General features: G+C 39.4%; 1 protein-coding gene across 26 annotated transcripts in view; it reads right to left on the bottom strand.

Annotated features, from left to right (window-relative positions):
- Esrrg (estrogen related receptor gamma) overlaps positions 1 to 14,407 on the bottom strand; it is a 630,688-nt gene that overhangs the window by 206,369 nt on the left and 409,912 nt on the right. The window lies entirely within an intron of this gene.

The following is a 14,407-nucleotide window of genomic DNA, read 5'->3' as shown; positions in this document are numbered from 1 at the left end:
CTCAGATCAGGACCCTCAACCTTAATGACTTAAAAAAGTGCAAAGGAACATAAACAACCTTTTTTTCTGAGGCAACACAAGAAGTTACTATATGCTATGAATCTGATACTGAACAGTTGGATATAAAGAGCATATGTCAAAATTAATTTTAAATTGATATTTTTTAAACCCCATTTCATTAGCTATTAGTATGTTCTGAGACCCCAACTAGTTCATATTCCTAACAGAGGTGTTTAAAACCATAACAGAAAAGAAAGGGTATTTTTGAGGGAAAGAAACATTAGAAGGTAAGCTACCTTCTTAGGCAATATGATACTTTGGAAATTAAAATGTAATTTTTAAGTGGGTATGGTGGTGCACATCCTTAATCTCAACACTTTGGAGCAGAAGCAAGTGGACATTAGTGAGTTCAAAACCTGCCTAGCCTACAAAGTGAGTTCACAACCACTCAAGGCTACATGGCAAAACCCTGCCTCAAAATAAATAAATGTAATTCTTAGAATTTACAGTGCTCCTAATGACTTGGAAGTTCCTTCAAAATTACATGTGTTGTAAGACTGCTATGTTCAAATTACCAGGCAATATAACTTCTACAGTAAAATTAGTGACACTCAGGAAAAAAAATTCACTATTTAAATTTTTTAAAAGTAAATAAAGAAAAAGAAGAAAAGAGAAGAAAAAAGGTGAAGGAATGAGTCTGTAACTATATTTTAAAATGTGCATACAAATGATAGGGAAGCTGGTGAGCATTACGGGGACCCAAGAGAGACTGACCATCTGAATCTTCATCAAAATCTGAAACTTGATCTTTGACATCTGAAAAGCATTTTAAATCAGTGTATATGTTATTCTTGAAGAGCATAGTCTGACAAATGTCTTAGTCTCAGAAGTCAGTGTAATGGCATTTCATAAACATGCAGAAAAATCTCGATTTTACATGTTAAAGATTTATGTGTGTTCATGTGTACAGTATATGCATGTGTACACACAATATTATTTCTCCAGTTGCCTTGCCATTCTTTTTTCATATGCCTTACTGAATGTGAACAAGTGCCAAAGTTTTGAAACACAAACTAGTTTCAATCCCCCCCCAAAAAAACAGATAAGTAAATTTTATTCTAGCATACAAAATAAACTAGACTTAGTATAGTATAATGTGTGTGTGAGACTTTTCTCTTTTCTAAACAAAATATTGAACCTGTCACTCGAATGACATAGATTTCTGACAACGCTGCACTTCCTCAGCCACATAGAACCCTGTATTACCAGTTGTTCTTACTGGCAGCTGTCTTATTCCTAAGCCGTGACTTGCTGGTTTGTTGATTTGTTTTTAATAATTATAAGAAAGGAGAATCCATCATTCCACTTATTTATTTGCAGTTTTTTTCACTTTGGAAAAATTATGAGGCAAGTAATCCAATTAAACATAAAAACAACGGAAAAATCAATCAATAGAACTTTTTAGAGTCAGGAAAGACCACAGCAAATGACTACCCATCAACTTTTAATTTGGAAGCAGGGACAACATCTCTCTAATATTAACCTGTCAACCTGACTCAACTAATGACTTTTGTTTTTATCACCTCCAAAAAAATCTTTAAAAGGTTTTATTCCCGAAACTTTGAATTTATAGTGTGAAAAGAGAGAATTTGAAAATGAATACCTGTCCCTTGCTTGTCTTTTCTGCCCTAAACAGAGCCATCTACATAGTCCATTGAACACTGTTTGGGAAACAAGAAGTGTAGGTCCAGCATGGCTTGTGTCTTCCATTCCTGCGTGCCCTTCTCAAAGCAAGGCAGGGGTTCTGTTTTTAGTACACACTGTTGGTTCAGTGTTAATCCTGTTTTATGTTGTTCACACCTGCTGATGACTGGCAGCCTGCTGATGGGCTGTGGCCCACGTTGCCTGGGAGGAATCCACTCCCTCCTGCTCCCAGAGAGGCTAGACAAGAACTACCATCCATGCAGGGCTGGAAGTAAAGCCTGAGAAACAGTTTCTACAAAATGCATCCTCTGTTGCAAATCAGGGTCTGGTGTCTCCAGTTTTTGACCCACAATAAATAAATAAATAAATTGATTGGTCTTTTTCCACAGAAAGAGTGAACTCTCTTGATTATTTACTTTCTTGAAGTTTTTTATGTCTTTGGTAAAACTGATATAAATATGGTGTATGTGAAGTGGGGGTCACTCTAGTCAGATGTGACAAACATCATCTCCCACTGCTTTGTGTCTTTAGCAGGAGAATCTGGGCTTTAACTCATTATTTTAAAGTAGACTGCTGCATTCATAGAATTTTATATCCACAAGGAATACAGAACATCCAGGCTGACACTGGTACCCCGGTACCCACAGAAACGTGCGTGCTAAGGATGTTCTCTTCTTCCCGTGGCTGTGACTCCTGAGCTGCATGTGTCCAGTAGGAAGGGGAGTGATTTCTTTTTTTGTAGCAGCAATAAATTAAATCTGTGTCACTGACAGGGGAGAATAGGAGTAAAGAATACGCCAAGATTGACAATAAGACCAGGCAAAGGTAGTCAGTCACTCAAAAAAGATCTGAGAAACCATGTCTGCCTTGTCCTCTGGAACAAGTTGTAAATGTTGTGGACTCACCTAAAGGCACAAAAACTCACCCAGTCCTGATGTGACCTCAAGACAAGATTCCCTTTGTCCTGCACAGGTCCAGTGGTGGCCTCAAAGCCCTTCATGTCCCTGCAGAGTCAGCTGCTGTCCATAGGTGGGTGCAGAGAGCTCCTAGTGGTCAGTGCAGGGCAGCCTGGTAGATGCCCAGCATCTAGGGGGTCAATTGGTGGCCGTGGGATCACTTTAGAGTATCTCTGCAACCCGTGTGTTCATTGCTGTAGCCAAGAAAGCAGTCCAGGCTTCAGCGTCAGCTTGAGGAGCCCCATACACTGACTCCTCAGAGGTGCATGCTCTTTTAAAGAAAACTTTTCATTCTTCTCTGGGGGGAGGGGAAGGTGTGGCATAGTGGGGTTCTCAGAACACGGAGGGGGGACATCGGAGGCACTGAGGAATTCCTCAGTTTCCTTTGAAACCATTTACCCTACACTCTTTTAGAGGTCACTTCCGCCTGATGCTCGTATGAGGAAGGGGCAGGGGAGAGGGAAATGGGAGAGAGGGGGCTTCATCTGACAAAAATCTACATGGACTCTCAGGATAATCAGCCTTGCTTCCACAGGACAGATAGCAAACAAATACTTTCCATACTGAGTGCAAGGCACCAAACTTGGCTACTCTCTAGTGATGCTGAAGAAAAACATGCAGTTACTAAAATGATGTTACAGTAGGCTTATTGGTGTGGAAGACAGAATTCATGGTTTCCGAAATTCTGCTACAGCCCATCAGAGAATAAGGACCAGATGCCATTTCCAATTTGATTGTAGAATATGGACAGCATAGAAATAAATTCAATTATTGCGCTGGTTCATACAAAATTGCTGATATTTGACCATTTTTATGACCTACAAAATAGCAACTTCATATAGTTCAACCTAATATAATTAGAATCCCATTATATTATTTCCATGCAAAATGAAAAATACCTTAATGTTTTTACAGGTAATTTCACAATTTGAAGCTTGAATTTTTGCTAATTTTTCAAGGTTTGCTTTTAAAGTTTCTTATCAAAATTATAGCACTTACCACTGTTAAAAGCTGGACTTGGAGGAGGGGGACAGCCCAGTGACAGAGGCCTTGATGGCCTGTGCTTAGTCCTCGGTATGACCCACAGCGTCACAAAGAAAAGAAAGGTAGATAAAACAAAAGCACTCCAACCTACCGAAGCCTTGGGTGCACAGGCCCAGTACTCAGGAGTTCCTCAGCCACGAGGTGAGACAAGAACTTTCACGCATCACCTAGTATGGCTAGCACAAGCACCTTGGAGATGGCCACGTAGGGCTGGAGATGGTAGAGACATCTTCTCCTTGAGCAACTTCACTAAAAGGAATGGAAACATGGACTCCCCCCCCCCTCCCACCATACACACACACACACACACACACACACACACACACACACACACACACACACACCAAGGACTTTGTAAGTTTGCCTGTGACAGAAAGATTCCAAGGTACCAACAGTGCCGGCGGCTTGCAGATCAAACAGTATTTAGCATGCTCTGTGTAGTGTTGGAGATGCGAGCGCAGCGCACCCTCAGACACGGAAGAAATCCAGCAGCTGCGCTTGATCAAGGTACCTGCTGCCACCTTCCAGCGCTGCTCCGGAGCATGGCCGCTAGTGAGCAGACTGAAGACCACCTTATTCTGATTACAGCGCTTTCCTCAGGCAGGAATTTTTATTTCATTTTGAATCTCAAAACCATTCCATTTCCAGCCATGCATTTTTATGTTTACAATTGACATCTTCATAAAAGAATGGAACCTTTGAGCGACAGCTCAAAGGCATGAAGGTTGCCGGCAGTAAGTGCTTAAATGATTTTTACACCTAAATGGAGCCCAGTTGTTTTTAGTTAAAATTTAATAATCCTTAAACTGATGACCTTTCTTCCACAGAAAGGCCCCGAGTTGCAAAAAAAAAAAGAAAGAAAAAAAAGAAAAACGAACTTTCCAATGAAATATATTTTAAGAAAGTAGTGCCGAACAAAGGACTGTTTAAAGCTGAACGCTTTGTCAATTTATCAGCTTGTGAACACTCTGGCCCTCAGTCCCCCACTGCTGGGGGAACGTATGGAACGCTGGTGCCTCACTTAATCGAAGACTATTGATTCGAGTGTGTCACAGTGATCTCATTGAGAGTAATCAATAGTAATCCAAAATCAATCATTCTGATCTTGCACTACCATTTATCAAATCTGAATACGCCAAATTATTTGTAGGCATCAAATTACAAAGACGAGAAAATGGTGCAATTGGGAAAGTTAATGGTTTGTATGAAAAGAAAGATCAGTATCCCCTCCCCACAGTAAGGAGGGGGACTTCAAAACGGACTATTATTTAGACAAATACATTTATCTTTTCATTGAAGCATCCTGAATTTATAATTAATCTCACTGCACTCATAATTTTTTATGTGTTTTTTTTTTTTTTTATAATACCTAGCTGGTTCAACACAGCAGATGCACACTCACTGAGCCCCTGAACTTAACTGTTCACCGTCATTTTATAAGTCTGATAGGCTAAAGTTTCACACGTCTGTCACTCATAGCTAGGAAAACAAGGAGCCTCGATCAACACAGGGCATTACTGCATCTTGGAACATAGAGATGTTGTATAATAGACCCGGAGCCGGTTAGGCATGTTAATTTCTCCAGAGAATGGACAACAGCATACGTGTACCTGCTTATCAAAGACACTGCTGTGGATGCCGAAGGTTCCTTTATCAACACATCCCCTTGTAATTTAGTCAAGGTAATAAATCCTTCTATTCATTAGCACACACTCAAAAGCACCCCTCCTTATTTAACTTGAATAGGAAGAAAGGGGGCCCAGAGTGTCTAAAACATTTACTTTTGCTAATGTAAAAGTGCTGGCATTTTACTTCATTCCGATAAGCTGGTGCCACTGAAAGAGATTATTCTTTTCTTATTCAAACCTATCAGCATTTTGTAAAAAGCTCTCTCAATCTTATCAGGAGTATGAGCCAGCGTGGTTACTGAAAACACAGTCTGTGCTGCTCTTCTCTCTCTCTGCCACGCTATCTGATAAGCCCCCAGCTAACGAACTGTATTTACACACAATCAAACACAAGTTGTATCTTCCAGCAGCACTGGAGCCAGATTCCAGTTTGCCATTGGTTCTTCTGCTGTGACATTAACTTAACAAAAATGTCAGCAGCTGAGTATCCCAAACTGACAACCATCGGGAAAACACTATAAAAGCACTCAGGTAGAATGTTCAGCAAACAAAACAAAAGAAAAAACAAATGGGAGGTGTTGGAGGCAATCTCCTTGGAATTCACCGGGAAAATAAAGGGCACTGCCTATGTCGGCAGGAAGATTCTAGTACCTTTTCACCAAAGGGCATGCTCCTTTAGTAAAGCAAATGGAAAGAAACAGATTTTTCAAATGGGTGTACGTCTTGGGAATGGAGAGGGAAAGTGTTCAGAGAATACTAGGGTTACCAGGCACACCCCCCTCCCTCCACCTGGAGGCAGAGAAGTTCTACAAGGCAAGGAAAAGAAGACAATGGACCTCAATGAACTTAGCCCAGAAACTGAAGACAAGAGAAAAAGTAATGCTGTCACATATGGTGACCACATCTCAGGACAGATTTTTTCCAATCATTAAAACCCTCATAAATGCTCTATACATTAAAGTTTTGTTCACAAGGAAATAAGAAAATAAATAAATACAATTGGAATGGGACTTTTTACCCTTACATTATTTTTATTTTTTCTTTAAACTTATCCAATTGAATTGTATTCACTATAAACGTTATGGAAAAAACAGAAACAAAAACAAAAAACAAAAAACCATGTCACTCATGTGGTTAATTCTTCACTTTCTTCTTGGAAAGACCTCCCACCAGGTCATGGTCCAAAGAAACTAAGAGGAAGCCTTGGTTTTCAGTTTACTTTGGGGGCACGAAAATCAACAGTGACCTTTCTAGAACATGAGAGAATTCTGAAATGTACTGGAACAACGGGGGTCACAAGACATCCTTGTGTGTAGGGACGAATTTTGTGCCTGAATTTGTGCCTATGAAATGTCCATGTGTGCCTCACCTTCCTTGGCCGACTGGCTAAGAGGGAACAGAAGACATCAGCCACATGCTCCCACCTGAGGCCAAATCCTGACGCTGTCTAGACTCCAATAGGAAGAATTCCCAAGCATGCGACTCAGTACCCCTCAGCTGTCAGTGGCTTTCCCATCTGTGAATCTATGCTCCCATACCTGATGAGGCAGGTCTCAGTCAAGTCTAGAGATAAAGGGATGCTCTGTTTTTCACCAGATCCAGTACCCATTGCATCTAGTCATCTCCTCCTAGGGGAAAAGCATGATTCTCATTCTCTTTCTCTAATCATGAGCTGTTGATTACAGGTATAACAATCTTAGTCAAACTCCCAGATCTGTTTTGACAGATAAGTGGCTGCCAAAAAAGCTTCTTTAGAATATGCTTGCATTTGGGGGTGGGGGTGGGGATGAATGAATACCATTTAGCAGAGCCGACTCTGGGTTTGGGAAAAAGTTAATGTACTACAAGAATTTGGAATTGTGGGGGGCAAAGGGCAGTCTAGGGAACAGCTCACAAGTGAATGGTTCTCTTGAAAAAGCAGGAGAACCTCTGGGGTTTTTTCCATCTGATCTTCTATTTTTACTAACTTTGTATGGAAGCTTTTTCATGTTTCCCAAGCCAAGGAAATTCTCGTGACTGTTGTGTATGAACAGCTTGGAAAGTATACCTGGGAAAACATTTTAACTCATATGGTGAGTATTAAGAGAAGAGGGAACATAGATTCACTGAGCAGGGCTTTGCTTAAATTCTCAAAATCCATTAAACAAATGGGTAAAGTGTTTGTGGAGTAGTTGAAAAAGGAATGATCATTTGCCAAGATCTTCTTCTGACCCACGGGTAGGGAGTAGAATTTAGCAAGCTTTTGCGTATTGCCTGTGCATAAATTCTTGATTTAGTTTTAAATGTTTTTCTGCATATTGACTAAGCCATACAAACAGAAAGCATGGGAGTTTTTTTGTTTTACTTTTTAAGAAAACGTATACAATGTTCTGCTAAGAGAGAGGCTGCTCAGAGTAGCCTTCCCGGGAGCCTTAGGATTCTCCACAGTTTTGAATTTTTTGTTTGTTTGTTTCACAAATAAAAGTAATGAAGGCTTACCACCTCCGAGATGCATACCTTGGCTCCTCATCTCACAGATTGCTAGAAGGATTTGAATGAACATCAGTTACACAGCACTCATCACCATTTATGTAGTCTGGAATCCCTACAGTTAGTTTTAAACAAGAAGTCAGGAGGCAGTCCGGTTCTCCTCACCTTCACCTTACCCACCCAGTCTCTGCTATACGTGAGAATTTATTGCTTGCTTTCTTCATATTTAGTACCATCCTAACCAACTGTTTGTGGAGAAGGTGGATGATGAAGCGAAGTTAAATTGACACGTCTGTGATGTGCCTGGCAGCCCTCAGCGTGCCCAATATTAATTTGTTTTCTTTGGCTAGGTACGTGCTGCCAATGTGCATTACACGTGAGATGCACTTCAGTCCCGGTGGTGGAGACTCTGCATGCGATTTGGTTGCACTGGAGGCCACAGGAAAATGCACAGAAGCATGCTCGTGGTGAAAACTGCTTCATATAATCGAAATATAAATTCATGTTTAGGCTCTTGTGGTAGCATACAACCTAATCTTAGGCAAAGTCCTGAAGATCTGTTTAAAAGTCTATTTTTGATAGACTTTTAAACATCAGAGCCAATGTTTTGTTCAGTGCTCTAACAGCTAGCACTGTGGGTTAAAATCTATAGTTAAATGCATATAGAGATCTTTGCTAGTATATTGAAATAGATTTCAAAAAACCAGTGGAAATCCGGTTTTTAAATAACTGCACCTTTCTTTTGTTGCTCTGCCTTAACAAATTACCTTCCAAATACAGAAGCCTTGCCACAAATTATGATGCATATCATTTGAAGAAATTAAAATATATAATCCCTCCAAACATTCAAAAATATCTTTCAGAAATTAAAAAGAGAAATGCATGTGTGCAATACACATATCTGTGATGGGGCAAAAATCTAGATCCTTTCAATTTGATAGTTTATGAAAACTGGCAAAATACTAAAAAAAAAAAAAAATACTGTTCAAGATATCAGAGAAAAAGAAACAGCTGACACCATGGGAAGAAACAGCAGGAAGAGAGGATCTGGTTGGAAAAAGTCAGACTGGAGATCATTTCATTAGCTGAAGCTTCCTGAGACCTTAGAAAGAGAAAGCCTAATGTGAGCTGGAAACAAGAAGAAATGGTCAGGTGGGTCCTTCCAAGAGCAGAGGGCTGTCACTCAGCACCTCAGAAAGAGATGGGTGACCCTGATCCAATGCCTCAGTGTAGAGGAGCGGCTAGCAGGAATTTTCCATAAACACAGGAGCTGGAGTTTGGTAAAGCGTTATGCAAAATAAAGGTAGGGAATGAGCCCGGCACTTAAAAGGGGCGTGTGAATTAGAACGAGAATTACAAGATTAGAAAAGGCAATTCTATGAACATTTTCTATCAACACACACTCAGATTTACGAAAGTAAAATCACAGAATTCTAAATTCACCTTGGAGAGTAAAACTGAATTAACTAAAACCCAGGGGTGAATTTTACAGATATAAAACACCTATTAATTTTATCCATTTTGTCTTAGAAAAAAATTAAGGAGATGACATATTTACTGAGTGCAATAATAAAAATTCACATTTTTACATTTGTTTGAGAGCTGCCCTGCTCTTTACTATCATATATTTGTCAGGCCAATTGTATAAGAAAAGATGTAGCCAGGAGCTATTTCAAAATATTCTACTGGATATGGCCTCAGCCCATTAAATTATGCATTTGCCATCAGCAGTTGATTTCCTATTTTACAAATTATTTATGGTTACTAGATGCTGAATATATAAGTGAATATAATTTTTTTTAAAAAATTAAAATCAGACAAAAATGTGCATTCTAGGCTAACTGTTCACCTGTCCAGTGTACAATAGCTAAATCAATTCTTTTTCCAGTTGGGCCTGATAAATACCTAAAACATGAGTGCAGGGTTAAAACCATTCCTGGCAAATTTAATTGGCCACTAACTATTTATGCATTATACCTAAGACTTACTTTATTAGGCAAAAGCTTGTGAATAATATTAACATATCTAGATTGTCTATATATCCCTCTTTACACACATATATGTATTTCACATGCAGTTAAACATATAGACAAACACATTCCCCTATGTCTCCTAGTGGCTACTTGCGATTTCAAAGGACCACGTGTGCATTTATTTATCAGTCATGGCATCAATAATCTATATCCATGTAGATGTGGCCACAGGAAAAAAAATAATCAATGACAAAACATGCAAAATGCAGCAAGAATGGCCAGCCGGAGAGACGCCTGGTGTCATCCCTGCACTATCAAATGCACACGAATATGACCGGAGAGAGGTGAAATCTTTCACTGTCAGGGAGCAGAGAAAAGCGCAATTCATTTCTATCTCATGTGTTTTAGGACAATGACAATTTAATATAATAGCAGTGGGTGTATAAGAGATAAAAACTGAACAAACTGGCCAACATAATCAAAGATTTTCTCCAGAGAGCTGGCTCGGCCGGAGCTCGCCAGCACTGTAACACATCAACCTGGTATTGTTTCTCTTTCCTGTGAATTTGCTTGGGAACCAGACTCAGGGCATGACCTGGAAGTTCTCCTATGACCCTGCGCACACTCTCATCTTCTTTCTAAATGTTTGCTGGGGCAAAGCTAGAAAGTTTATTTGCTATTAATGGGTTTCATAAAAATCACTGCTGTAAATGGCCACTTGCATGTAAAGTGTCAGCCAGAGAGTATGTATTTTAACTCAGTCTATGAAATCATATGAACCTGCTGTACATCACTTGACATGGGAAACAAAGATACAGTTTGTTTACTCACTAGGCTAAAAGCAATGCTGTGGAATTTTTCACAAGTGATACAGACTTGCACTTTGGATATTGGGCTACCTTCCCAAAGAACCACCCCTTCTTTGTCTGTAATTCTGGAGGCGAAGGGGTATCATGAAAGTATTGTTAAACAGAACCCTAGAGAAGTTTGCTGCCCTCTTTGATGAATAGCACCAGGTATGGAAAATTAATTGCAAAAATATGGCCCAGCTAATGAGATGGCCCTTATCGCTTCTCAACCAAGGAAGCACAAGTATTTTCTTGCTAGCTCAATATTTTGCAAAAATATGCCTAAAGTGTTATTAACTAAATAAAAATCTGATTAAAAAACTTCAAAGCCAGGAGTGATCATGCATTCTAAGGTCTGGACTATTTGAAGTGAAAAGTGATTTCCTACATTATTTTCTCTTAGGCTTTAAAGTCCAGTCTTTCACTTTCTCTCAACTTTAGGGGAAAAAATAACAACACAAGTCTTTTTCTCCTGCTAGCATTTTAAAAGCACAATTTTAATACCATTCTTCAAGAAGTAGTTATTGCACATTACAGGTCAGATTAAATTAAAGAAATACACCAAACATTATTCAATGTAGAGTATCTTTTTTTAAAAAAGGAACAGTGCTACCTTATTGGGGGGAAATGCTAGAAAAATGATCATCCATGCAAGAGAATTAATGACTATCCACAAGGGCTTTGCTAATAACATGGGTTAATTACCACCGCAACACACTAGGTTCAGTAAATAAAGCTGCAGAGCCACAAACACATTAAGATAAGAAGCCATCACTGTAGGAAAAAACAAGCCTCCACCATCGCGCTTGTCTCTGCTGAGAGGGGAAGCTGCTAAAACTCACCACCAAATGTGCACCAAGCAACACCCACAGACCCTAACACAAAGGACTAGTAGAACATAGGTGCCTGGCACCACCCCCGTTCATCATGTGTTCCACTAACTCAGGGATACTTAAGAAAAAAAAAAATTTTTTTTTTGCTTACTTCAAAAGATAAAAAATAAATCATGAGTTACATAATACAAATCACTTGGGGGATATATACACACACACATATAAATACATACACATATTCACACTATATACATATATAGTTTAGGGCATGCACCATACTTATTTAATTCTTAGAAAAACAGAAAGGTTCTGTTCAGTTTTGTGGTGGGCAAGGTTAAGAATCTACAGCCAAAGAATGCTAATTGCTGCTGGCTATCATTTCCAGAAATTTACCGATGGTCTGAGGACCCCACCTACACCACCTACCTTTAAGGTTCACATTTATATAGCAGGATCAAGACGGAAAGTAGTGAGTTCTGAGTATGGCGTTTCGGTATTCTACCTCAGAAAATAAACTTAAAGTGCCTCTTAACAATTCTCAAATTATGTCATAGCTAAAGGAATTGGGCAGGCTATTTTTCTTAAAAAAACAAAACAAACACTATCCATACTTATTATGATTTAGGCTTTTGTTGCTGCTGTGATTATACCCAGGTTTCTTTCTTATTTTTATTTTGTATTTCCCCATGATAGTATCACTTTGGGAGAAGTCTATTTCAATTCAGGTTAGCTTTCCTAAGAAGACCTGAGTCCGAGGGGAAAATAAAAATCAACACCCTGAAACACAGAGGAAACCATACACAATAAAATTTGCATAGCTCTGAGCAGGGTCCTTACAAACATGAAACTGTTAAATGCTCAGTGTCTGGATTTCAGTGATCAAGCTGGAATTTCCTAAACTGCCACCTCCTCTCCTTGTCTGTTTTGGAGTGTTGCAATTGCCTTCTTCCAACAGCTGTGACAACTGTTAAACCAGTCAGTAAAATTAAGTCCGCTCTATAATCCTGTAGTCAATGTTACATTTTAATCAGAGGTTGAAAGGGATTCGTGTGACGAGCGCACTCATTTAGAATGATTATACAGACACATATGTCAAAACCAGTAGATACATTCTTTCCGTCTATTTATGCTATCAGCTATTACTGCTACTCAATGCGAAACAAGCCTTACAGCATTGTGTTCTTGAAAGTGCTGGCGCCTTTCCTAAAATGAAAAAAAAAAAAATGTATGTACTTACATAGTTAAAGGTTAACATTTTAAGCTCTCTTAATGGTGGTCAATAAATTGCATGAATCTTTTTAACAGCCTCCCAAGCAGAAATGGTCCAATATTTCCCTTGGAAACTGCATAACTCAGGTTTCATTTCTGTGTATACACACGTGATGGGGTTGAAACCGGCACAATTACTATGAATATTAATAGCATGTATAAATTCTGTGGTTTATTAATTGAGACAGAGAGGCAGATGCGATGCTCAGTCCTGGATCTTTTGGTCTGTCCAGTGAACCACGTAACCATCCCAACTGCATCCACATAATAAATCTGTATTTTTAAAAGATGACTTTTAATTGAGCCAAAAAGGAAGAAGGGAAGAAAAAAAGGAGAGAGAAAGAGAGCTAGTTTGAATCTTGCGCCAAAGCCAAAAGGACATGTGCCCTGGTTTCATTTAAATACATCTGCTCTAAGAAGCCTATCTAAACTAATTATTCAAATTAGGTATACGAAGTTAAATTCAAGGAAATTACTTTCTCCATGAACCACTTGGAGGGATATTTAAAGTTTGCTTTGTTTATTTATTTATGAGACAAAGTTCAGAATCTGTGTGAGCTTAAGGCATTCTCACTGACATGAAGACATTTACGACTCTCCCATTCTACAGCCCAGGTGCACTGACCTCCTCCTCCTCCTCCTCCTCCTCACTGTACCTGAGTGGCCAGTCTTACCTTTGTTTGTATTTCATTTTTATTCTTGAGCATTTTAAGGTTGGATCTTCCTTCGAGTGTTTCAAACAGATGCAAAGACAGCCTCTCGATGTCTGGGATCCCAGTCTTGGCTAATAGTTCCTCTGTGTGTGTGTGTGTGTGTGTGTGTGTGTGTGTGTGTGTGTGTGTGTGTGTGTGTGTGTGTGTGTGTGCGTGCGTGTGCATGCACTCACACAAGCTCAAACACACACAGGCAACCAGAGACTGTGAGCCACTTCTCATCTCCCACTTAATGACGATGCAGAGCAAAGGGCCGTCACTAAGGACAGCTAGTGGACCTCTACCACTCACACATGGCCCCAGTGCCCAGAGTTTTATATTTTTCTCCACAGCCTATCAAGAGAAAGGCTTTGCCAAGAGCACTCTTTTAAAAATTATAACAGTTGGTTTACTGTAATGTGAAAGCAGTCTAACTGACTTGACAGAAAGCCAGAGACCACTGACAGCTTCGTGACCCACTGATATTCTATCTAAACAGTGAGTTGAAGTTAAGTTTACGACCTATACATTTATACAAGAATGCCCAATTTGCTTTCCCTAACCCTACAACTCAGTGCCCCTGGACCCTTAATAATCTAAATATGTAGACTACCCAAGAAGGTATTCATAAATATGAGTGATCTGCATTTAAAGAACTAAAGTGCCCTTTTATATATTTCTGGACGCAATACGATACATAATCCAAATCCAGGACTTGCACAGTGTCCATTTAAGGGAAGATTAAAAAAAAAAGTCCCTAATGTTTCTTCTTCAGTTTTCTCCCCTTTAAATATTTATAATGTGTGAAAATCTCATGTTACTCAACGGACTGATTTGCCAGTTAAGTACCGACTTAATGCTAACCACATAAATACCATTACCCTAGCTCTAAGCGGCACAGGGCTAGCTGCTCAATCGTTCTCTGAAGGAGAATTAATAAATGTACAATTTTGCCTCTAACTCCGCGCAGTAAAGGGTGACAGGGAGTTTC

The sequence above is a fragment of the Peromyscus maniculatus genome, chromosome 11 (assembly GCF_049852395.1).
Source record: "Peromyscus maniculatus bairdii isolate BWxNUB_F1_BW_parent chromosome 11, HU_Pman_BW_mat_3.1, whole genome shotgun sequence".
NCBI classification, from domain to species: Eukaryota; Metazoa; Chordata; class Mammalia; order Rodentia; family Cricetidae; genus Peromyscus; species Peromyscus maniculatus.
This window is presented reverse-complemented; position numbering and strand designations above follow the sequence as displayed.